We start from the raw sequence: 25,240 nt of genomic DNA, 5'->3' as shown, positions 1-25,240 counted from the left end.
GCCCCCAGCTGCTCTCTATTACATTTATTACCACATACATTGGCATTGCCCAGGGGTCAACACAAGCTGCCACAGTGGAGGTACAATGAGAGTGAAGGAGAGGTGCTGAGAGGTATGGATTCTGCCTGGCTAGTTAGCTCTGACAGGGCCGAACGGAACAGCCCTGCTGTAGGGGAGAAGCATCAGCTGGCTTCGGAGATGCCTTGGAGTCCAAACACTGCTTTTCTAGATGTTTAAAACCTGGGGTCCATGGATTTCTGGACGTCAGACAGCCACAGATATTATAAAGAAAGTGTATGTCCATGTGCACAGGAACATTTCTCTATAGTTTCAGTAAATTGATGGAAGAAAATAATAAACACCTCCGTATCCAAAGTCTCTGTGAAAAGGAGACAAATAATCTCAGTGTTTAGGGGAACTGCTTTAATAAACCTCCACACAGAAGAGCAACATCCTACCAGTTTCCTTCTGGAAAAATGAGCTTCACAACAAGGGGAGAAGGAAATATTTAGGATCCCACAGCAGAGCTCCCTCAATTAAATGTTTTCTTTACAAGACTTGCTATGGTCATGGTGTCTTTTCACAGCAATGAAAACAAACCCTAAGACACTGACCCTGTCAAAGATGATGTTCTGAAGGGCTAAATGGCTTATCTGGGTCACACAGCCTTGAGAGACCAGTCTCCGGGGCTTCTAACCTTCAGTGCTTGCTCTGAGACCCCAGTTTTGCCTCTTGTCCTGGGCTGCAGCTGACCGTACCTGTTCCAGTTATGACAGCAGCTAGCTCTTCTTCCACATCAAGGGAAACAAAACATGACCAGCTTCAGCCAATGCTGTGTTGCTTAGGGGTCCAGTGCACTCATGTCTGCGGAGATCATAGCTATGGAGATGTGCATGAGAAATACTTAAGAGAAAGCTGCTACTTCCGCTTTCTATGGGGATTTTGAGAGAGAATCCTGGAGAGGGGACAATGAGAAGGGCCCCAGAGCCAGTGGCGTGGCCTGCTCACACTATTATTCCTGCTTCCTGACAACAGGACAGGTTCCTTGACTCCCAGGTCACAGATTTGCTCTCTGTCAAATTGGCCTCTCGAGCATCAACCACTGTAGTGGTTTGAGTAAGAACGGCCCCCACAGGCTCATAATTTAAGTACCTAGTCAAGGGAGTGTAACTCTGAGAGCATTAGAAGGATTAGGAAGTGTGGCCTTGTTGGAGGAAACGTGTTACTCAGGGTAGGCTATGAGATTTCAAAAGCCCATGCCAAGCCTCAAGTCTCTTTCTGTCTACAGATCAGGATGCAATTCTCAGCTACTGCTCTGGTGTCGCCTGCATGCCCGCCATGCTTCCTGCCATGCTTCCCACCATGCTTTCCACCATGCTTCCCGCCATGCTTCCCACCATGATGATAATGCACTAAACTTCTGACGCTGTAGGCAAGCTCCCAAGTCAATGCTTTCTCTTATAATAATTGCCATGGTCGTGGTGTCTCTTCATAGTAACAGAGCACAGACTAAGACATGCAGTACTCACCTGAGCAAGCCTACCAAGAGAGGAAAACCTCTATTCTTCTTTGCAGGATTCAAGGAACATCTGAACAGCCTCTGATGTATAAGAGTATCCCTAGTAGGGAAAAAGAAAAGACTAAATGGTATTGTATCCACACTGAGCCTACTCCATTTTTTAAGTGCTTTTCATTTCCAAAATAGCATTTTAGAGTAGACAAGATATATTCACATTCTTGAAGAATACTTACGTGTTAGTTAGACATTGTATCACTGTGACGGAATGCCTGACATGACTTGAAGAGAGGAATGATTTATTTGCTCAGCATTTCAGAGGGTTCAGACAATCCACGGTTGCTTGGCAACCTGGGCTTGGGTAGCATACTGTGGCATTCGGGCTATGTGGTGGAGGATGAAGGTGGGAGGGTGCGGCTGAAAGAGGGGTAGCATGAACAGGATAACACTGCCCAGGACACGTTCCTGGTGACCTGCGTCCTCTAACTAGGCCCCACCTGGAGAAACCATTCATACCCAAACTGCCAAACCGTACCGGTTACTTTTCTCATAGCTACACCTGACAAGAGCAGTTTATTCTGGCTCCCAGTTGGATGGCGCAGTCCAACAGAGCAGGGAAGACATGGTGTCCGGAGTGTGAGGCCCCATCATACCCAGTCAAGAAAGCAGAGAAAGATTAATGCTGACACTCTACCTACTTTCTCCTTTCTATACAGTCTGGAACACCAGGCCGTAGAATAGTGCTATGTATTGTTAGCGTGGGTCTCTGGAGGGTGAAAAGGGCCAAGGAAAAAACACGCTGACCCTGACTTGACCCCAGGACCAAGGCTTGAGAGCTCACCAATCCCTGAGTTTGCCCCCAGAGTCAGGCTGCAGAATTCCACCAACCACTGAGGTCCCTGAGCACAGAGTCCCACCAGTCCCAGAGCTCCCTGAGCCACCCTGGAAAGCTCTGCCTCCCAAGAAACCCTGCCAGGGTCCAGTCTCGGCTTGGGTTCAGGTCCTAAGTTGGGGAAGGGGCATCGGTGCAAGAAAAACTCCTGACCGCCGAGTGGATTGCACTCAAGCGGCCCCAAATAGCTCAGGCCATCTTTATTTATACTTACAGAGTTTTTCTTACCAGGGTTACATGAACAGCTTTATTATTGGTTTCTATTTTTAACTTTAAGAAATACATCATAATTTAAGGAATACATTGTGATCATTATGACCATTGTTCCCCTTTATGCTTCCTCAAATACACTTTCCCACCCCCTGCATAACCTTATTCTAGACATAGAGTTCAGCATTTTGCAGTCTTAACTAAATATCAAGAACATTCTGCTCTTGAAGCATTTATGTCAGCTGGCAGCCACTTGTGGTTACAAAGTTAAAAAGTAATAGACATGGGCACAATGCTTTAAGGACAATATTCAAACCCAGACAATTCTTTCTTGTCTACAAGATATGCTTTTATACAGTTCTCTTTTCTACAAGAGGGTCCCATGTCTCAATCTCTCTGTAAAAGGCAGACCTTGATAAAGCACTCTCTTCCCATTTCACTATACCATACTTCTTCCACCAATATAAGCTCTATGTATGGTAAAGATGGATCTATCCATCCCTCATGTTGCATTGTATTTTTTCCTCTTGGAGCACACCAGATCCTACCAATGATTCCATGCTTGGTGTCCAGGGAACTTACTCTCAACAGTTGGCACTATATGTGCATTCTTGAGGCTTTTCCCTATTCTGTGTATGCATACCCTACTCTCCTTTCCTGAACTGTGAGATATGGTTAGTTTTCCAAGTGTTGTTTTCTCATATGTACCTAACTGTTTCTATTGAGTCAGAAAAGTTCACAGGATTAGGAGTAGTTAGTAACTCCAGATAAGATATTTGAGAAGTATTAGCCCCCTGTTGAATCTTAGGGGAAAGTATTTGAGAAAGAGTAAAATTTCCATGGAAAATTGCATGCGTGACTGATAAAATAAAACTAAAAACCACCCAAAGAACACCAATATAATGAGAGAGAAAAGAGCCTGTAAGCTGCATGAAATTTGCAAATTCCTATGCTGTCCCGTCCTTGCCAAGTGAGAATCTGTTTCCACAGGTGCCTTGCCCCAAGGAAACACATTGGACAGGTAGTCATATGCTGATCCAAGATTTGGCTGCACAGCTCCCAACAAAACCCTGCATAAGCTCTGTACCCTGCTCAGTTTGCGCTGTTTCTCACCCAAGGCAGCCACCTTCCTAGATCTTTCCTTGACTGAGGTTTGTTGTGCAGTGTGACAATTTTCCCTGAGGAGAGCCCAGCTGTAACAGCTTTTGCTGGAGCCTGAGCTCGAGTAGAGCAGAACTATAACACTTTGGCTGGGGAAATATTCCCCCAGCAGAGCAGAGTTGTTACATTACACTCTGGGGGACCTGAGCAGGGCTGCAACACTTCTCTGGAGCAGAGCAGAGAGGAGCAGAGCTGTAACAACTTCCCTGGGGAAACCCTCCCCTGCTGGAGCCGAGTTCTTACACTTCCTCTGAGGAAACCTGTTCCCTGGAGCAGGGCTGTGAGCTGCTAGGCTTATGGTGACTTGGAGGTGTTCCTTGGCTCTCGACTGCCAGGATGCCTTTCCATCTGAGCTCCAATGTTTAGTCTCCCCACCTCGATTAACCCTACCTAGAAACTGCTCCACATATACACCCAGAGGTTTGTCTCCAAGGTGATTCTAGGATGACAATCAATATTATCCATCACACAAACCCCGACTCTATGGAGTATGTTTATATGCCAAATTCAGTGCTAAGCAAATAGAACTCAGCAGTGAGCAAGTCATATATGGTCCTCGTTTCTATGGTTTCACAGCCAGAGGGCAAATGGCTAGCCGAAGGTCACAAATTTAGTATTGAAGAAGGGGATCCCACGCAGATGCATCATTCTTACATTTAAAACATTTTCCATCAAAACTGGAGGGCCATGGATGGGAAATGTAACCACACTTGGCAAATAACACCATTGGACACTAGAGTTGGGTGTTAGGGCCAGACTGGGGCCAATAATGCATGAACTCCCTGACTCCCACAAGAATGATTGGATCCCCAGCCAGACATTTCATTCTGGCAAAGGAACAAACCTCAAAAGCCCTGGCAGACTTCAGCAGCTCACTAGGAAGCAGCATGGCTTTTCTGGATGTCTAGGCCACGCAAGTGCTCCATGAGCAACAGTACCCACATGGACACTCAGGCCCAGACATGCCCAACTCAGCACCAACACCCCATTCCTGGCCCCACAGCATTTTAACCTCTACATTTCTCTCAAGATCATAGAATCTCAGCAGAGAGAATATGATCTAAAGCCCCCTACCACCAGAGTTTAGCAGCCTAACACAGAGCCCAGCAGTGGTTAACTTTTTCTTGCCTTGTTCTGAGGAACGGTGTGTATACTCCTACTTGTAATGTACCAGAGAGTGCAGGTACAAAAGCAGCCACACTCCGTTTTCTGTTCTACTCTACAGTGTCATGTAAAATCAGTTATACTGTAATCCACTAAGACAGGAACAATTCCAGCTTGGGAGAAAGAGGGAGGAATGTGGAGATGTTTCCTGATGTGATGGTGCCTCCATGTTTAAGCTGGACTTCAAGCATTTATTTGGCAATCCAGGGAGGAAAACTCCCATTTTTGCTAATTCTGAAAGCAAAATTTCTTCTTCTTCTTCTTCTTCTTCTTCTTCTTCTTCTTCTTCTTCTTCTTCTTCTTCCTCCTCCTCCTCCTCCTCCTCCTCCTCCTCCTCCTCCTTCTTTTAAAAGAGACTCTTGTTCAAGGGCAAATGAGGAAGATTCACACTGGCTGTCTCAATTGGAGCTCCTCTCCCTAGGTAAGGAAGAAGATGCACCCAGAGGTTTATGCCTTCCTCTCCTGCAGAGTGAACCCATGGTCCAGGAACTTCTCCTTTCCTTCTGGAGTTTCTACAGCTCCCTGGCCAGGGTTAACTCAGAAGGTGGTACTCAAGATATTTAAGAGGCTAAAGGAAAGATACGCTAAAAAGGACTTATTACTAATTCTGAAAACAAATTTCATCCACTGTCTCACTCTTTAGTATATAAGGTGATGGTACTGAGGTAATCTAGCACAGTTTTCTTTAGATTATTAGGTACCCATGAATCTTTACAGATGCGAAAGTCATCTTCAGTTACACTATGATAAAAACACTTGACTGAGCAGCAGAGCCATATTTATCATCATTGTGTCATGGTACTATATTGTGAGTGTTCAGATGGATGTCTCACAGCATTCGTTTCCTTGAGATTCCAATGAACATTGGCTTGATTCTTTCAGATTAGCCAAAGGAAATTTGTTTTGTACCTCTTTGTGGCTGAAGATGTCATTTCTCTCTTCACTTAAAGATCTAGAATGTGGGGAAAAAAAAAGATCTACAATGTGTGTTTTACCTGAATGCTGTGGGATGTATGGCAAATGTGTTGCTAATTAATCAATAAAACACTGATTGGCCGTTGGCTAGGCAGGAAGTATAGGCGGGGCAAGGAGGAGAATAAAGCTGGGAAGTGGAAGGCTGAGTCAGAGAGACACTGCCAGCCACCACGATGAGGAACAGCTTGTGAAGATGCCGGTAAGCCACGAGCCATGTGGCAAAGTATAGATGAATGGAAATGAATTAATTTAAGCTGTAAGAAAAGTTAGCAAGAAGCCTGCCACGGCCATACAGTTTGAAAGCAACATAAGTCTCTGTGTTTACTTGGTCGGGTCTGAGAGGCTGTGGGACTGGCAGGTGAAAGAGATTTGCCCTGACTGTGGGCCAGGCAGGAAAACTCAAGCTACACCTGAACATGTATATTTGCATAAAAGTTGCATACATCTGCATAGTTGATTGGTTGCCTTTCTCATTGCTATGACAAAATGCCTATGTAAAGCAATTTCAGGGTGGAGGGCCCAATATGGTGAGGAAGGTATAGTGACTGAGTCTGGATTGGGAACCATATGTTCAAACACATGAGTCTGCAGGGGACATCCAGATCCAAACTGTAAAGGGCAGTAACTTTCTCACTTCTCGCCAAGTTTCCTCTTCCTAATTGCTTTCCTGTCACTATTCTGTCTATTCCCTTCTGTTTTATATTAGTAATACCACAGAATCTTAGTTCCTAGGGTGTACTCAGCAAGTATTTAGGGATTGAAAATGTGTTGAGTTGGACTATGGTGAGCCGATGAGCCGTAGGTTCACCCCCTAGTACTGGAACACAGGCAGTTTCAGGAAGGTTCAAGCCTTACACGAGATCAGCACCGTGGACAGCTCCAAAGACCCTGGCTAGTCAGAGACTAATCAGGTCAAAGGAACCCTTTCAGCACAGGTGGAAGGCAAGAGAATGCCTTCCCCCTGCTTCCTTTGACATGAAGTGTATGCCTTGTGATGACAACACTGTAAATTTGTCCCCAAAGTGGCCTTTAGCACTCTGCTATATGGTCCTAACACACCAGATGGTAGCAGATCAGAGGTTCTTCTGCTACGTGTCAAACAATGAAAAATATTGTGGATGTCAAGGGTGGATCAAGGATACTGGCTTTCTCTAGGCAAAGCTTAAAAACAGTAAATCTTCCAGGAAGAAGTTCTGGAAACAGTTTCCGATGGAATTGACACACTCTCCTCTGCCCTCATTCCCTGCCATGATACCTCACACACATCCCACCACAGCTTCTACAGCTTGCTGTGTATTCTTCTTCTGTGTTACTGTGGACCTCCTTCAGAGCGGGCCACCTGTCCCCCTTAGTAAGATGTCACATTAGATGCTAAATAAATTCTGTTGAATAGATTCAGGGGAGCTACATGAATCAGTACTGGGGACAAGGTTCCCATGATCAAACTCTGGCCAGGAAGATCAGCAAGAAAAGTTTTATAATTCCTGACAGTGTGCCCTTTTCTTGTATTCTTGAAGGACATAGATAAACTGATGACTTAGCAAGCGGGGGAAAATGATTACTGACTGCTGATGTTTTTCCCATGTTGCTTACTGGCTATTAGGACAACATTGAATGACACCACGGAAGCTACTGGACAGTGTAGTGAATTCAGGCTGTGGAATGGTTCAGTGTTTCCAAGACTAAAGATGAAAATCCTCTAGAATAATAAAACAAAAGGTATAAAGCTGTGTGTGATGTCTCATGCCTATGATCCCAGCACTTGGGAAACAGAAGCAGGAAGATTTCCCTGAGTTCCAGGCGAGACTGGGCCACAAAGTGCGTTCTAATCTATTCTAAAGTGGAGTAAGACCCCTGTCTCAAAAGCAAAAACCAAACAGACAGAAAAACTAAAAAAGTAATAAAAAATACACAGGGCAGATGAGACTCTGAGCATCTTTGCGAGGCACAAGGCGTGCTCTGGAGAGAGTCTGGCTAGCCCTGGGAGCTGGAGTGTGCTCTCTAAGGCATGCCAAACCCCTGTTCTAGAGAGAAACCATCTCCTGGTTGACAGGAGAGTTGCCCTTGTTTACACTACCTTTGACCCTCGTGGACCACTGAGTTTAGGTATACCATCAGCACAAAGCTGAGTCCATTCCAAGGAAGCAGCAATCCTTTTTAAAGTTATTATTTATTTTATGTGTATTAGTATTTTACCTGCATGTATGTATGTGCACCACATGTACACTTGTTACCCTGAAGGTCAGAAGAGGGGGTTGTATCCTTTGGAATTGGAGTTATGGGTGACTGTGAGATACCAAGTGGGTACTAGAAATGGAATCCAGGTCCTATGCAAGAAAAATAAATATTTTTAACTGCTGATCAATCTCTCTAGTTCTGGGAGCACCAATATTTAAGCCACAAAAGGCAATCTAAAAGCCAACTGTAACCTAGTAGCCTGACTGAGATCCTCTTTTTCATTGACCCTCTGCATTCCCAGCAGGCTTTTATATCAGTTTCCTTTCTGTTGCTAGAATAAAACACTACAACCAATAACAAATCTATGGAAGAAAGCATCTATTTTTGGCTTACAGTTCCAGAGGGGGAGTTTAAAATGAGGGAGGGGCATGGCAACAGGCAGCCAGAGCACGAGGCTGAGAGATTACATCTTCAACCATAAGCAGTGATAAGAGAGAGTAAACTGAGTGTGGGGTGAGACTATAAACTCTCAAGTCCACTCCCAGTGACAGGATTCCTTTAGCAAAGCCATACCTCCTAAAGGTTCCATAGCATCTCCAAACAGGCCCACGAGTTGGGGACCAAACACTCAAATACCTGAGCCAACAGGGGATTTTTCTCATTTGAATCATCCCCGCTCTGATTACAGGAATCCTTTGTTGGGAAGTTCATGCCTTGAAATCTCAGCTGTTGTTGCAAGGATTCGGATTTCCTTCAATGCTCACTGCAGATCGGGAGTGTAGTAGAATGTTATCTTAAGGTGTGTTACTTTGTTTATGTTGCATTTGTTTAACTCTGTGAAGCTGTGTTACTGTGCCTGTCTAAAACATCTGATAGTTTAATAAAGAACTGGCCAATAGCAAGGCAGGAGAAAGGATAGGTGGGGCTGGCAGGCCGAGAGAATACATAGAGGGAGGGATCTTGGAGGAGAGAAAGAGATCTAGGAGCCAGAGAAGGAGGAGGTCATCAGGGATCAGCCACACAGCCACACAGCAAGCCATGGAGAAAAAGTAAGATTTACAGAAGTAAGAGAACGGGAAAAGACCAGAGGCAAAAGGTAAATGGGATAATTTAATTTAAGGAGAGCTGGCTAGAAACTAAGTCAAGCTAAGGCTGAGCATTCATAATTAAGAATAAGCCTCTATGAGTGATTTACTTGGAAGCTGGGTGGTACCCCCCCACACCCCAAAAGGTAAAAACTTCCAACAACGAGGGAGAATAAGATTGGGTGCAGATTAGGAAAAGAAAAGGCTAATTAAACGACTGAGCAGGATTAGACTTGTTTTGCAAAAACATTTAAGATTCATAATAATCACAAATTATCAACTCTGGTTCCTAAAACCATAAAGATATTGTGGTTTGAGAGAAAATGGTCCCCAAAGGGAGTGGCACTATTGGGAGGTGTGGCCTTGTTGGAGTAGGTGTGGACTTGTTTGAGGAAGTAAGTCACTGTGGAGGCAGGCTTTGAGGTCTCCTATATGTTCAAGTCACACCCAGTGAGATAGTACTTTCTTTTCTTTTCTTTTCTTTTCTTTTTTTTTTTTGTTTTTTGAGACAGAGTTTCTCTGTGTAGTTTTGGTTCCTGTCCTGGATCTCACTCTGTAGACCAGGCTGGCCAAGAACTCACAGAGATCTTCCTGGCTCTGCCTCCTGAGAGCTGGGATTAAAGGCCCAGTGAGACAGTACTTTCTATTGTCTGCTCAAGATGTGGAACTCACAGCTCCTTCTCCAGCACCATGTCTGCCTGCATGCTGCCTTGTCCCACGATGATGATAATGAACTAAACCTCTGAGTTGTAAGTCAGCCCCAATTAAATGTTTTCCTTTATGAGAGTTGCTGTGGTCATGATGTCTCTTCACAACAATAGAACACTGACTAAGAGATATCAAACGTTTGGATGGGAGACTGCACAGAACAAATGCTTTTTAAAATGCACACACTTTGAACCCACTTCATTTTTTTCCCATGGAAGTGTTAATGTTTTTTATGTTGATTTTTAAAAACTTGTTATGCATGTATATATGCACAGAAACTAACTGCATATTATTGTTATTGCTATGGTTTGGATATGAAACATCCCCCAAAGATTCAGGTATTGAAGCCATGGTTCCTACACTGTGATGTTAGTTTAGAAAGTTCTGGAGACTTTAAGAGATAGGGACTCCCTGGAGGAGCTGGGACCCTGGGATTCTGGGATTCTGGGGTTAATACTTCAGGGATCTCCTTGGCCTATCATTTCCTGTCTCTCTCTGCTTCCAAGCTTCTGTGAGTTGAAGAACCTCTACCATTATACACGTGTGCTGCTGGAATGTTCTGCCCAAGAGCATGGGACCAAAGGGCCATGGAATGAAACCTTGAAGCCATGAGCCAAAAGGAATCTTTCTTCCATGAAGTTGCTTTGTCAGGTATTTCTCCACAGACATGAAAACAGAGCTAATATAGTTATATTGTTTTTAAATCCCTTTTTTTTTCTTCTTGAAAGGGTCTCATTCTGTAGCCCTGGTTGGCTTTGAAATCACTGTGTAGCCCAGGCTGGCCTTGAACTCTAGTCAATCCTCCTGCCTCTGCCTCTTAAATGCTGGGGTTATACACAAGTGTCCCAGTTCTTGGCTGTCTTTTACATTTTAAAACTGTTTTTGACATTCTAAATATTTTAATTTTGATGTATATTATTCATATGAAGCTCTGTTTATGATATCAGTTGTTTTCTGTCATGCATGAAAAGGTTTCTTTATCCCAAGTTCAGATAAAAATCACTGATATTGCTTGTAGGATTTTATTATTTCATCAAGTCAAGTATTCAATTTTTAATAGTTTTTATAATTTTCTTCATAGAGGCCCGTTTCTTTTTATTTCAGTTCCTTAGCTTTGTAAAAGTTCCCAGTTGCTGTTATAAAAGGGATTTCCCCCCTCTACATAATTATTCTTTGAGTCTATTGTTAAAATGTAGAGAGCTATTGCTTGGGGAATTAGCTAGTCCCTGCCTATAGTACCTCCAAGAAGAGGTGAAGAGGAGAGAGCTAGGAGTGTGTGCCGGGGGTGGGTGGGGTGGGGTGCGGTGGGGGGTGGGGGAGGAATGTCATGCATTGCTGGATCACTGGAAGGGACTCCCGGTCATTAGCATTGTTGTAATGCTGGAAGGTCCCAAGTTCCAGCATGTTTTGATGACCAGATCTATGGACCTTTCTGGCACTTGAACTTTGCCTTTCTGAGAGTCGAACACAAGAAGCAGAGGATGGGACAAGTAGTTTAAACCCCGCTGAGGCTGGAGGTCAAGTTTCTAAAATGAGAAGTTCTTTAAATGTAGAAAGAAAGCGTGGTTAGAATATTTAAATAAGACGAACTAGTCAAGTCCACTTCCTGGTGATCTCCTGGTGAATGGAATATGAGACGTCTAGAGCCAGGAATCCAGTCACCTGCTCAGCTCAGTGCCTGCCATCTCGTACTTCACACTGATGGCGGTAAAACAAGGAGGCAGAAACTAGTCAGCTAGGACAGGGACTCCAACGCAGTTCTGAAGACGTCTTTGCTGGAGGTCAGGAACACCCAAAGAGAGTTCTGCGTCCTGGTCCCTGACTATCTTGCCTTTAAGCTACACATGAGGACATGACTGGAACTGAGAGAAGACACCTGGACACCTCTGGGACTGGGCCACCTGGACTGGCCAGCTCATCCCTTTCCCACATCTCACTGTAGTTGGTACCGTAAGATCCTCACAAGGCCCCAAAGTAGTACCTTTATGTTATCTATTCCCAGAGACCTGCCCCTGCTACATAGGGGCAGAGTCCCCCTTAACTTCCCACCTACAAACCTAGGACAGGCTTATCTCTAAAACTCACCTTTTGGCATCCATAAATTTTATGCTTTGAATTCCAGAGGCAAGAACTTGAAAGCCACTGGGTGGGAGAGCAGCTTTTGTGACTGTTTAGTTTTCTAGGTCTCTGGTCTGTTCTCCAAGTGTATCCTTCTAAGAGGCCCTTTAAGTAGAGTTATTAGGCCAGGGGTGGTAGCTGATGCTTATAATGCCAGCACTTGAGAGGACGAGGCAGGAAGATTGTCATGAGTTCGTGACCAGGTTGGGTGACAGTGAGTTCCAGGCCATCCTGGGCTACAGAGTGAGACTTGGTCTCAAACAAAACCAAACAAACAAGATGAACATCATTATTAAAAATGTAAAACACACATCACATTTTATTAGCCTTAAAATTTTGTTTTATGTGTAAGGGTATTTTGCCTATGTGTATGTCTGTGCACCACGTGCGTGCTTGGTTCCTACGGAGAACAGAAGAGGCTGTTAGATCCCCTGCAAATGGATGGTTGTAAGTTGCCATATGGGTGCTGGAAATGAAAGCTGGATCTTCTGGACAAGGAGTCAATGTTCTTAACTGAGCTGTCTCCAGCCCCGTCAACAAGCAATTGCTATGAATTGTGTGTGTGTGTGTGTGTGTGTGTGTGTGTGTGTGTGTGTGTGAGGGGGTGTCTGAGGTAAGGACGATAGTTTAAGAGAAAGGAAGCCCTGACTCTTCTCTAGTTTGGTCTTTTTCTTCTCTGTGGGGGAAAGAGCAGAGACCAAAGAAAGCAGAGCTGAAGAGGTGAAGTTATGGAATCGAGCCTGGCTGAATCTGGCTAAGCTCAAATTTGTTAGAAGTGAAAGTTTACACGGCTGTGCTAACTGGCTTCCTCTTCCTTGTTCACTCTCCCACCTGTCTCCCCCCCCCCCCCCCCGACACCCCCGACACCCTGCCCACACCTCTCCTCGGTTGGATGAAATGCCTTATAGTTCCCTTCTCTGTCTGCTCCAGTGAAAGATCACAGATTATTTAAGAGGCTTCTTCACGAAGAGCCCCTGTGCCTGGACACCCCCTCTGTGGTTCCTGTTTTCATTAAGCCCAGAACCCAAGAGTCACAGGTCAAAGCTTATTTTAGCTGCAGTTTTGCTCAGGTCCCCTAAACTGTCTACTGCTGTTTTGACTTGCCTATGAAGGCCCCTAGGGCCCAGGCTCATGCCTTGAGGGCTTAGTCTCACAGGTGGGGCTTTGTGGAAAAGAGCTTATGAAGATTCCTAGCCACCAATGGATCAAACCACCGATGGACTGGAGTTGGAAGGCGTCATTGGAAGGTGATAGAACTTAGGGTGTTGGAGGAAGCAGTTAGAGGCCTTTGAAGTGGGCTATGCCTAGCCCCTTCCTTTTTCTTTACTGCCTGGCTGCCGTGAAGTGAGCAGCTCGGCGCCACTGTAAATTCCCTGCCGAGATCTTCTTCCTTTCCTTGGGCCCCAAAGCAGTGGAATTAGTTCACTGCAGAGTAAACCTTCTGAAGCCAGGAGCTAAAACAAACCTTTCCCCCTTTCTGTTTTTTGTCTCTGGCATTTCAGCACAGCAACAAAAAATGACTGAGTGAAAATACTTGCCAATTTTTTTTTAAACCCACAAATAGAGTTCATTCCATCCGGATCTCACATGACTAACAAATATCTATGTACATGTGAAATATATATTCATAAATCATGTTCCCTCTGTATGGTGAATGATTGATTTTTTTTGAGAGGTAACGACATATGATTAACCAATAACCATTTTTGAGGAGACAGTTCTGTGGCATTTGGTATATTTATAATGTTGTTCAACTATCACCCTATCTATTTCCAAGACATTTTTCATCAGTTGATAAGAAAACTGATACCCAGTAGGCAGTCACTTCCTCCTTCCCTGAGAGTGCTCTTTGTCCTTGTGGGGTCAATATGCAAACACAGCTCTCACCTCAAGGGGTAAGACAGAGCTTATTCTGGAGCCAGATATGAGTGACCATGGTCTGGGGAACACAGATTCAGGTGACTCTAAATTCCATCTTCTTACGAAGCAACAGTTTCACAAAGTTAATACATTCCAAAAGATTATACCACACCTGGTGGATGTTAGGTCCTACATAGAGGTGGGCAAGGAATGGCTTTTGAGGGAATAAAGATAGCCCAATTAATTGTAATTAGATTTGAACACGCCACATTCCAACTCCTCCATAATCATTGATGTTCTAATGTAGATAGTTCGGTATAAGTTGTCTTGCTTCTGGGAACTTTCACAGTGATTTTTACCTTTGTTGGAAACCTTATATAGCTGAAATGCCTGTATGACCTCTTGTACTTGTTTTCTTTCACTTTGCATAATATTGCCAAAATTTTAAATCACCTACTAAGTGCATCAAACATGCTCCTTGTCCGGGGGAATCTGACTGCCATACCCTGGACAAATATCAAACAGGATTGGCAAGCTGGCCTGGCATGACTGGTCCCAAAGTCAGACTCTGAGGTCCTCTAGAGATATGAAGGCCGGGAGAGTTTCTGTGCAGATACTAGACTGTGGTCACAAAGGGCTGTCTCTGTGAAAACTGCCCCAGAGAGATCACGGTGTCTTGAGAGTTAGCAAACTTCCTCTGTGTCACAGGGAAGATGCTGTCTCTCCTTAGCTGAAGCATCCTTGGATCTCAGCACTCACTCCTCTGCCTCCAACAACTTCTGCACACTATTAGTTCGTCCCTCCTGAGGTCTCACGGTACTTTATAAATTTTATAGTAACAGTTGAGTTTCCTTCGAGGGAATCTGGTCTATTCCTGGCCTACAACCCTGACTCCAGCACACAGAGAGTTCTCAGTCAATATCTCTTACTCAAACCCCTTTAGAAACCCTGGGATTCCTTCTTTTCGGAGCATCGAGTTCTGACTCCACCTCCAGTCCCGCACAGGTGCTTTTGGGTGTGCACTCCCATGCGTACTACTTTCTGTGCAGATCGAATCCCGGCGACTGCCTGGCTTCCTATCCTTCACCTCGAAGGTGGGTCCCATTCAACACCCTCTAGTCATGCATGGCATTCTTATTAATCATATATTCATTGTACAAAATAACAAGTTTCATTCTAACTATCTCAGGTCCCCCCTCTGTCGTCCTCCCGCTAGGCCCCTTCAACAACAAGGCTGCAACTTTAGATATTTTCCTCTGAATTTGAGTGGGCGATTTCTTCCCAGAAACTGTGTTGAAAGTGTGGTGGGGAGGAATATCATGTGTGTGAGCCTTCAGACACCTAATGGATGAATGTTTGTTTAAACTTGGGTTTGCAAAAACGGTACATGAGGAAAAAGGAGGGGAAGAACTCATGGGAAAATCTAGGAAACAGTTTCTTCTTTAACGTGTAAGGAACTTGTCTCTGCGGTAGCAAAGCTCTCTTCGCCTACCAGGACCAGGACCCACAAAACAAAACCGCAGCGGGGCTTCTAGCCAGGGAGACGCTGTTTGAACAGAGGGTGAGATGCGCGCCCTCTGCAGGCCGTTAGCGCGCAGTGCCGGAGCCATGGACTCCTTTCTTCCCTAAGGGCTCTGCCGAGATGGCCTTAATAGGGAACCTGGGCCTATTTCCTTCCAGGAACATGTCTGGGAGCAATGACTTGGAGAAAAGAGAATCTCCATGCCTTCAAGGTTTCTGGGAAGGGTTTCTTGGTAGTCATGACATACCAGGACTGCCCAGGGATGGGTAACGAGCCGGTTAATCTTTAGATGGACTACATGCAGAGCACCCAGCTGAAACCAAGGGAAAGTAACCACGGTTCTTTACTCATCTCATTCACCCTGGCCTCAGTAATCTCTTGACCTCTGTGAAATGAAGAACGTGGTGTACCCTATCCTGAGTTCAAATATGGTCCTGCTCCTTCTGTGCCTGTCTGAAAGCCTCTCAAGCCTCCACACGGTGTTCTGAGACAGGAGGGGACCTAAATGTAAATCTGTGTGAATCTCTGAACAAGGTGGACTCATCCATACATGCAGCCAGAGGTCGCTCTTCAGCAAAGCTGACTGCATTGCCTCAAACTGTTGATCCTGAACAGCAGGATATTTCACACACAGTATTGCGATTCAAACCCTGAATCTGGAGGGGGCATCCCAGCCCTGGTATTTAATAACGGTGTGTCTCAGCTTCTGTCCCACGGCTATTCCTCACTTATGATACAGTGACAATAGCTTCTCTCTTGTAGGATTATTGTCAGAACTAAATGGATAACTATACATGCATACATACCTATGCACATAAATAAAGTAGACTTCAGTGCGTAGAGAACACACCTCACCCGTCGTGACCTGGACTGTGCTCCCTGCTCCTTGGCTACAGTGACCAGATAAATGCTGTAATCTACAGGACTAACGTACGCCGGGATACTTGCTCCTTCACAGGCTGCACTCCCCCAACATGGCTCTTTTCCTCTTCAGAGCGGTACAAACTTGTGTGGCTTCTCAGACATAGACTCTGCCAGCCAGGGAAAGTGAGGATTCATTCAATTAGACACACTGGGTTACTCCTCTTTTCAGATCAATTGATCTTATTTCAATTCTGCCTTCTGGCTAGAAGACTCCCTTCTTTCAAAGTTGCTGAGACACACAGGGGTCTGGAGCTTCAGTGTCTCAGTTCTCCTACGGGGGGAGCAGCAGCACCATCATACACAGTAGCGCTCAGGCTACTGAAGGCCTTGGGGTGCGATGGGAGGTGGTGGTGGAGCCTGAGTTGTTTCCACAAGGACTCCAGGGGATTCTGACCATGTGGGTCCAGGTCAGGGAACACAGGCTAAGGTCACAGGGCTGGGAATAGATGGTGTCTTAAGGAATCCTAAAATAAGTGTCTTAGACTCACTTCTTCCAAAGTAAATAACTCTGTTCTTGGGAGAAGATATTTTCTTAGGAAAAAGTTTTACCTAAAAACACAGTTTTAAATCTGAGGGCTATAGTTTTAGTTAAGATGAGGTGGGGAAGGGTTGTTTTTGAGGCCACTTGAAGCATGTTAATTCCTAAAGAAATTATATTCCGTTTTATGTTTTAGATCTTTTAAATCCCGACATTGGGCAAATAAATTAGTTACAGTCTTTGATGATTTTTTTCATAGTTTATTGAAAATTTCTTTTTTGAATTCTTGTTACCATTGAATGGCACCACAGGCTGGCCTTAAATTCAAGGTAACCTTGCCACTTCAGCTTTCCAAGTGCCAGGATTACAAGCGTGGTCTTCACCACTGGCCAGCAGTGAACATCCTTAACATACATGGCATTTCATAAATATGCTGTATGTGTGTGAGGATATACAAAACAAACACATAACAGAATGGTCACAAGGATCTGAAATGAGCATAAGCTGGAGACAGCACCAGGGCATCCATGGAGTGCCAATAAATACCAAACACGACCACGGGAGGGCACAATGGTACCGGCAACACAATCTTGCTGAAGATGTCAGTGGTAGCCCCGGGAACTAGGGCTCCAGTCACAGTGACAGGAGTGATAGGAGGCACTAGGGGCCTCAGAGCACAGGGGACTCAGGCACATCTCAAGATTCAGTATAAAGTTGGGCCCCTCAAGGATATCACGCTGCCATATTCACACCGTCATCTGAGCCCAATGGAGGGAAGAGATTGTAAGTCATGAAACCCTACCTCAGCTTCCTCCTGTCCTCTATCAAACAGACAAGAAAGCAATTCCCCTGACTCTATGCTGGGTTCAGACTGACTTCCACTTAGGAGCTCTGGGCACTGGTCAAGGCTCAGTCCTACCAATGAGCACGCTCTGAGAGCCAAGAGAAGGCTCTGAACCGAGTGAGAGAGAAGACAAGGAGAGGACTAAGGGCAGGTGAAAAGCCTGCGCACAGTGCTGGGTGAGCTTGGAGGCTGTGCTTGGCACCTCCACTCTCGTCTGTCCCATTTCCCAGACTGCCATGATATCTGTCCGAGCTCCGGACCCAATTGTAGGAACAGCAGCTCTTGCTGCTCCTTCTGGTTGGATCCAGGCTCAGCATTTGGCTCTGTGTGTGGCCCTGGCAAGGATACAGCCATCACATCCTCTAGTTCCCTTCTCTCTGACACAGGAATGGTACCCACAGTCATCCATAGAGTGACCATGAGCTCCAAATATACCACAGGAGCAGACAATGAGAATGGCAACACAATCTTGCTGAAGGGGCTGGGGGAGCCATAAAAGCAGTCACAATAACTACGTGATGGTCTTTGGAGGACTGCGTTGTGACATGAACGTGGCAAACCTCACATTTCTAAGTGTGAGACTACTGTTCCCCCAGTTCTAAGACATTCATAATGTATGATAGTGCATTCATTTCTGCAAACATGGTTTAAAACTGGTACTTTAGGAATACAAAAAAATTCTGGATAAATGTTGAGGTAATTGTGAGATCAGGTGGAATCCAAGGAGGACTATCCTAGGGTAGAGGAGGAGGACCAGTGACTGTCTAGCTTACAGGGAGTATAGAGGAATTTAACTGTGAGGATGATGAAGGGTATGTGTTTGTGTGGTGTGTGTGTGTGTATGTGTGTGTGTGTGTGTGTGTGTGTGTGTGTGTGTGTGTGTGTGTGGTGTGTGTGCAGGAGAACTTTGCATCTCAAAGCTAGTGTGAGAAGTTTGTGATCTAGTTATGGAAACAAATTATCCTGGGCTGAGGGCCATGGAATGACTTTCAGATCACAGGCCATTCTTGTCCCTTCAGGAGTTCTCACATGTGACTGAACCTCAGGGAGAACCCCATGTTTCAAGAAGACAAAGACATGTGAGGCTGGTGGTGGAGGTCTGCTCCCATAGGGTTCCTAAACCAGGGGCTTTTGTCCCTTCCTTTATTAGACTGTGTGCACTGGCCTCACCTGTCCCCTCATAGAGTCCTGAAGAGGGCAGCCATGTCCTCTACCACTCTGCATCACCCCTCAAAGCAGGGCTTCTCGCTGAACCTGGGGTTCACATCTCCACTAGGCTGAAAGCAGGAACCCCCCAGCAAGCGTCTCGTCTCCTTCCCCTGTGGTTGGGGCTACAGTGAGCAGCAATGCTAACCTCTGACCCATCTCTGCAGCCCCCCCCCCCTTGTTTTCCATCTTTGGGAGGGGTAGGCATCAACTTTCTGCCGTGTGACAGAATTCAGTAGCTTCCAACTGGCCAAGCAGGTTGACAAGAGACAGCAAGGGAAGCAGAGGGAAAGACAAAAAAAAGCCAGGGACACTGTTTCTCCTCTTCTCTCCTCCTCAGAGGCTCGGAAGGACTGGTGGAACTCGGAGAAGCCAAGCAAACGTCCTCAGAGACACCGATAGTGAAGTAGAGAACGCAAAGGCAAGCTTGGCAGGCCAGAGCCAAAGCTCACATGTCGGGGCCTCGGGACCAAAGGGCTGGTGGTGAAGGCTCTGTGGCTCCCTCATCCCTGGAGCACGGCCTGAGCCCTGTGAAGAGCTGCCCAGAGAGGCTTCAGGAGGCACACTGTCCACACTGTCTAAAGAGCTGGACAGTCTGGGCCAGCACAAGAGGGCTCCCTCTCCCTGGCTGCGTCTAAACACCTCCAGCTCTGAGAGAAGACTGGCACAAGGCAAGAACCCATGGGAAGGGGCAGTGACAGCCACCTGGGAGGGAGAAGGGAACATTAGGAAGTCTTTGGATCTGTGCCATGTGGCCCAGGACACTTTTGAGACTGCCGCTGTTCTGTTCCCATCTATAGGGAGGACAGCTTCTTTGGAAAGCGACTTCAGGAGCAGTAATAGATACAGCTAAGACCTGAGAAATGGCAGACCTGGATGCTCTGTCCTGCAGGAGGCAGAAGAGGAGTCTGCCCCTTGGCCACCCAGTCAGGGAGGTGGCTTTCGGTGCTGCCCTGTCTGATCCAGGACACCCTGCCTAGCAGCTGAGGTCCTTGTCACCCCTTCCACATAATGCTGGATCCTGCCTATCAGGAACCACACCTCCCTCCAACCATTGCCTTTCCCCCTGTCCCAAGGCCACAGACAAAATCTGGAGCCTCTTCTTCCTGAACATGCCACTTTCTTTAGGGCATGCCATGACCTGAGGGTTGGTGTCCTTCCAAATTCATATGTTACAACCTAATTTCTGCAGTGAGAAAAGGGCCAGGGTTTGTGTACACAACAAATCCTTTCATGACTGTGACTAGTGTCCAAGAACATGGCCAGTGTAAGACCTCCCAACCCTCCACCTGTGGAGCTCAGCACTAAGTCGCTGTTCATGAGTTATGCGCTCTCACAGACACTCTGTCAGGAACTCAGTCCTGGCCTTCCCACTTCAGAGCTATTTTCAATCAGTGTCTGTATTTTATTAGGGATTGATCTTTAGTTATAAACCAGTCATCAGGTTCTACCCCTTCACCAGGCAACACCCACTCTCAGAATCCAACAAGGCACAAATCTTTGCCAATCGCAGGGAACAAAGAGTACAAGGGACAGATGGCTATGTGAAGTCCTCCCCCTTCCATGGTGCTCACACACTCACAAGTCCCTGAAAAAAAAAAAAGAAGATTTAAAAAGGCCCAGAGAGGACCACAGGAGATGTCACAGAGCCCAAGAAGACTGAGACATCCTACAAGGAAAGCACGAAGTATCCTGGGATGGAACCCTCACTGGCCTTTGCTTCAGCAACCTCACCACTGACAAAGAGGAAGGGAAACAGGAGACCCAGGCCCCAAGGCCATCCCAGAGCAGAGCACTGTCTATGGAGGAATAATGTGACTCAGGAGTGCAGGCCAGTCGCTGAGCACATCACAACTTCTGAGAACCACAGACAGGGCTTGGCTGTGGCTAATGCAAGGACACAGCTCCCCAAGACCACAAAACCAAGTGCCCATGAGCACATGTTTATCTGCCCCACAGGAAGGGGAGGAAGTCACATTCTGAAACTCAAGGAGTCCCCAAGGACCAGTGCTGTCACCAGCAAGATGAAGGTCATACCAAGGTCATAAATGCCAAGATGCCAGGGCAATCCGGACAAAGGCAATATGGGAGGCACGACCATCCCCGCCACCAGCTTCTCTCATCCTGGTTTAGGAGTCTCCTTGCCTGAGTTAGCACTCAGCAGACTAGGAAAACAGCCCAGGGTTTGCCTGTGTCTCCATCAAAGGAAACAGGAAGGGGCATTGGATTTGAAACCAAATGGACAGTGGGGCATCAGGCTCTTCACCCTGACGGGGAGTAGGGGGTCAGAAATGAGTCCAACCAGACATTTCAGGGGCTGCTTAAAGTCCTGGCAGTCAGATGTGGCCCTGCTCCTGTGGTCCAGGGAGCCAGGACCCAAGGTCAGCCTCTGGAGTCCCTGTTTGCTTGCAGGGATACTCTCCATCAGCATGCCCAAAACTACTGTCTCCAGACCAGCTTATGAAATGGCAGCATGCCCCATCACAGTGGCCCTCACCCTGGCCAGGCTCTCCGGGATCCTCAGTGGATTCTGAGCAAGGCCAGTTCCCCATGCCCGTTATCATCCCTGTGCTAGCTGAGGTCCCCGGGCTGCTGGGACACCCAGGCTCAGCTGCTCCAGGACTCTCTGGTCACAGCCAGCAAGACCTCCACCACAGCTGTCTCCAGGACTTGGCTTCACCACTGCCACCTGAAAGGGTTGGGGACTGAGGCTTCCTGGCATTCCACACCTACTCATTTATAGGCTCCTTCACTGCACCTTCCTAGAGAACCAGTTACTGAAATGCTTCCCCCTTTCTTGCTAGCTTCCAGAAGAAAAGAATTACTAAGCAGTGCTTTGAACTTACATCCTAGGACAATGAACCAAAGCCCAGAGACTACGACCTAGACAAAGCAGAGGACCCTGCTTCCTCAGCACCTCAAGCCCCAGAAGGCAGTGAGCAGGTGAGCCAGGCCCAGGAGGGGTGAGGTCTGATCTCTTAGGAACTTCCCAGTACCTTCCAGGAATAGGAGGGGCATTTGGGTTTGAGGACCATGCATTCACAGTGGCAGGGCAAACAGGGCCATTGGTGGCAGACCCTGATACCCAGTCTCCCGCAACCTTGGGCCATCCTGCCTGGGGCACAACCAACTCCATCGTGTCCCCCAGGCCTCGGTCCCCCTGTGCCCGGTGTCTACCAGGCCAGGAGATGGGAGGATCTGGCTCTGTGGTGTATGGTGGAAAGGACTCTAGGAGGCCTGGCTCTGACTCATCAGCAGCCCCCTCGACCACAGGGTGGGCTCCAGGGTCCCTTCAATGTGCAAGCACACCCTCTCCAGACCCAAGAGAAGATAGGGCCTGCCTGGGTGAGGGGTGGGAGCGGCACCAGTGTGGCTCCCATGTGAAGACAGCCTTCCGTGTGAGGTCGGCCAGCCAAATGCTGTCAAGACAAACAGCAAGAGAGGGGATGGTCAAGGAGCCTTTGTTCTTCTTGCCTTTCCAACAGGAGGGCCAAGCCGAGGGAGGGCAGCAAGGATGCCAACCACAAACCAGGAGCAAGAGGAGGGGGAGTAATGACATCATAGCTGTGAGCAAGGAGTCTCAACACAGTCACACATGGTGTGCAGGGACCCTTCCAGCCACTGCTGTGGATGGAGGCCGCCTTCCCTGGCGGGAACACAACACCAGACCTCTGAGTGGGACTTCGCTCCCCACCAACCCACACCAGGAGAGGCTCTGGAAAGGGCATGGGTTTCCAGTGTCATGTGAACAAGTAGCCAGCGAGCACAGGGTCCCGGGCTGTGAGGACACAGGTCCAGGAGCACACTGGGCGCCAGGGATCTGGCAAGCCTGCAGTAGAGCGTTTTATGTGGTGGTGAGGCCTCCTGCTGAGGCCATGTGCAGACCAAGGGGAGACCCTTCTCTGGGCTCTCCACGGTGGCTGGGACATCACATTCTAGCCGACCTAAAGCATCAGCCAGCCCTCACTGTGCACACCACTTCAGTCAGAAGAAGCACCTTGGATGAAGGAGGCAGAGTGGGTATGGCTTTAGGGAGCAGTCACCTGGTGGCCCCTTCAAGGACACTGTAGAGTGAGGTGGCTCTCTCCTGGCTCCAGTGGGTGTGGCTCTTCTCTTCAGGCAGGAAGATGATGACTGAACCAGGGGACCTTTCTTTTGGCCTGTGCCTCAAGTCTTCCTCACCTCCAGTACTCACGACTCACAGAAAATGCTTATCTTCTGTGCAAACGACTTTCCTTAAGGGTTCTGGAGACCCCAGACCCTTCTCCTGCTTGGCAGAGTCATGGCAGGACTCTCCAGGGACAGAGCTCACAAAACATAGGCAGGCCCTGTGTAGACAGACAGACAGACAGGAGACAGGTCAGTATGAACTCTTGGATGGCTCTTACCGGGTTTAACCTGTCTGCATCACTCTCTTTTCTGATGGTCAAGTTTCTCCAGGGGTCTCATTCACTAAGGTTTTGATTCCTTTGCACAAATCCCCAGCATGTGTGTGTATGACCTGTCTCCACACTACCTCCCAGGTTTCCATTGTCCATTCCCTGCCACGGCCCATTGTCCATCATTCCTCCATGGAACCTGGCTCCCCTCATGGCACCTAGCATTTGACACCAGAATTTCCACAACAATTACAGCCATTTCCCTGGGAAAGTTGTCCCTGTTGAAAAAACAAAACAAAACAAAACAAAACAAACAAACAAAACAAAAACCCAATCCAATTCCTCATCTTTGTTTGCTTCAGTTTGGTTTTGCTTTTGTCTTTAGGCAGGGTCTCCTTCAGCCCAGGCTGGCCTTGTACTCTCTAGACAGCCAAGGATCACAGGACCCTCCTGATTCTCATGCCTCCATCTCCTGGAAGCTCAGGTGCAGGTGTGGCCACCATTTCTGCTTCACAGTGTCTCTGGGGATGGAGCCCAGGCCTTCATGGATGCCAGACAAGCAAGCCTGCCAACAGCCAAGCTGCAGCCCTCCCCTCTTCCCTCAGGAGTGGAGGCACTTAACCACAGGGAGTCTCTCTGCAGGCTCCCTTGTCTCCACCTCACAGCAGTCTCATGGATCATGCTCCTGAAAGGGGAGCTAACAGGTCTGAGCCCCACTATAGGACTCAGCTTCAGAGCCTCATTCATTTAGACCTGTTTTCACTGTGGAGCCAGGCTAACCTACCATTTCCAGTATCCTGCCTCAGCCTCTGAGTAGCTAGAAGTACAGCCCTGGGACCCTGGGACTTGGCTTTAAGGCACTGATGAACACGTGCTATTCAGAACTATGAAAAACAACAACAACAACAAAGAAGATTGGTGATGGATCTGGGGTCATGGCTGTTTCACCATTTTTAGACCTGGTATGCAGCCAGCTGAATCCATGCCACCTTCTCAACTGTTTCCAGGGCAGGATTCAAACACAAGGGGTCTTAGGGGGGCGTCTTAAAAATCTCTTGAGGTTGCCCTTTTCCACAACGTGGAAACAGATTACTTTAAAAATGAAAGTCAACGGTAACTGTTTCAGTGTGAGCAAAATATGAGCGTTTTCAGGGAAGCCACGGCCTTACCCAGTCATCACAATACCCTGTCAGGGGCAGGGGTCAGCACTTGGTGGAAGGCAGATTCAGGGAAGTTCTCTTCCCTCTGCAATCTTACTATGAAGCCAAGAGTTCCTGCTTGCTAAGTCCCAGACCCCTCTTGCACCTAGCCCAGAAGGGGCGGACCTGCCTGGCTGCTGAGTTCGGACCCTCTGCTGCTGCCTTGTCTCTCAACACTAAAGAGCACTCAGGGGAGGGTTTGCCAATGGCAGATGGGGAAGAGGGCGTCCTTACACGTGTGCTCCAGGCCCTTGGCCTTGCTGCTGCCTCAGCAAAGGCTCTGCAGGCAGCCTCCCCTCCATCCTACTGCCAAATGTGTGAGCAGGAGCCTGTCCCTCAGCTAGCCTAAACTGAGTTTGGCGCTGGAGAACAGAAGTGGTCTAATCTAAATACCCCGTTCCAAGACGAATCCTCCAAAGCGACGACGACCGTTGAAGGTAGCTACGGGAGCCTGGAAAAGGAAGGACCATCTGTGTTGATGCCCATCTGTATCTTCTGTGCGTGGGACAGAAACGTCAGGCAGCAACAAACCCAAAATTGCTTTGGAAATGAGGCTCTCAGAACTGTTCACTCCCATCTGACGCTGAGAGACTCCACCCATATTTGAGACCCTCACCAAACGCAGCTTGTTCTGTGGTTTTCGCTAAGAATTGGGCCAGGACGTAAATGACCTGCCTGGTCAGTGGATCTGTGACTGTGGGCAAGGAAGCGACCGTTAGTCCAAAGGCCACGTGCGCCCTCTGCTGGCCGTTTGCTCGCGTCGACGCAGGTGAGCATTCATAAGGGCCCTCTCCTGGTTGTTCTCTTGGAATCACTTCTTT

General features: G+C 47.3%; 1 long non-coding RNA gene across 1 annotated transcript; it reads right to left on the bottom strand.

Annotated features, from left to right (window-relative positions):
• Nucleotides 1-495: 495 nt before the first annotated feature.
• On the bottom strand, nucleotides 496-25,159 carry LOC131903693 (uncharacterized). The gene is made up of 5 exons (XR_009377565.1): nucleotides 24,813-25,159; nucleotides 22,885-23,169; nucleotides 16,196-16,420; nucleotides 1,530-1,619; nucleotides 496-864 (listed from the first exon to the last, which is right to left on the bottom strand). It is a non-coding gene; the product is annotated as an uncharacterized LOC131903693 (long non-coding RNA).
• Between the last annotated feature and the right edge of the window lie 81 nt (nucleotides 25,160-25,240).

The sequence above is a fragment of the Peromyscus eremicus genome, chromosome 2, assembly GCF_949786415.1.
Source record: "Peromyscus eremicus chromosome 2, PerEre_H2_v1, whole genome shotgun sequence".
Classification (NCBI taxonomy): Eukaryota; Metazoa; Chordata; class Mammalia; order Rodentia; family Cricetidae; genus Peromyscus; species Peromyscus eremicus.
The sequence above is the reverse complement of the archived record's forward strand: the minus strand, read 5'-3'. Positions and strand labels throughout refer to the sequence as shown.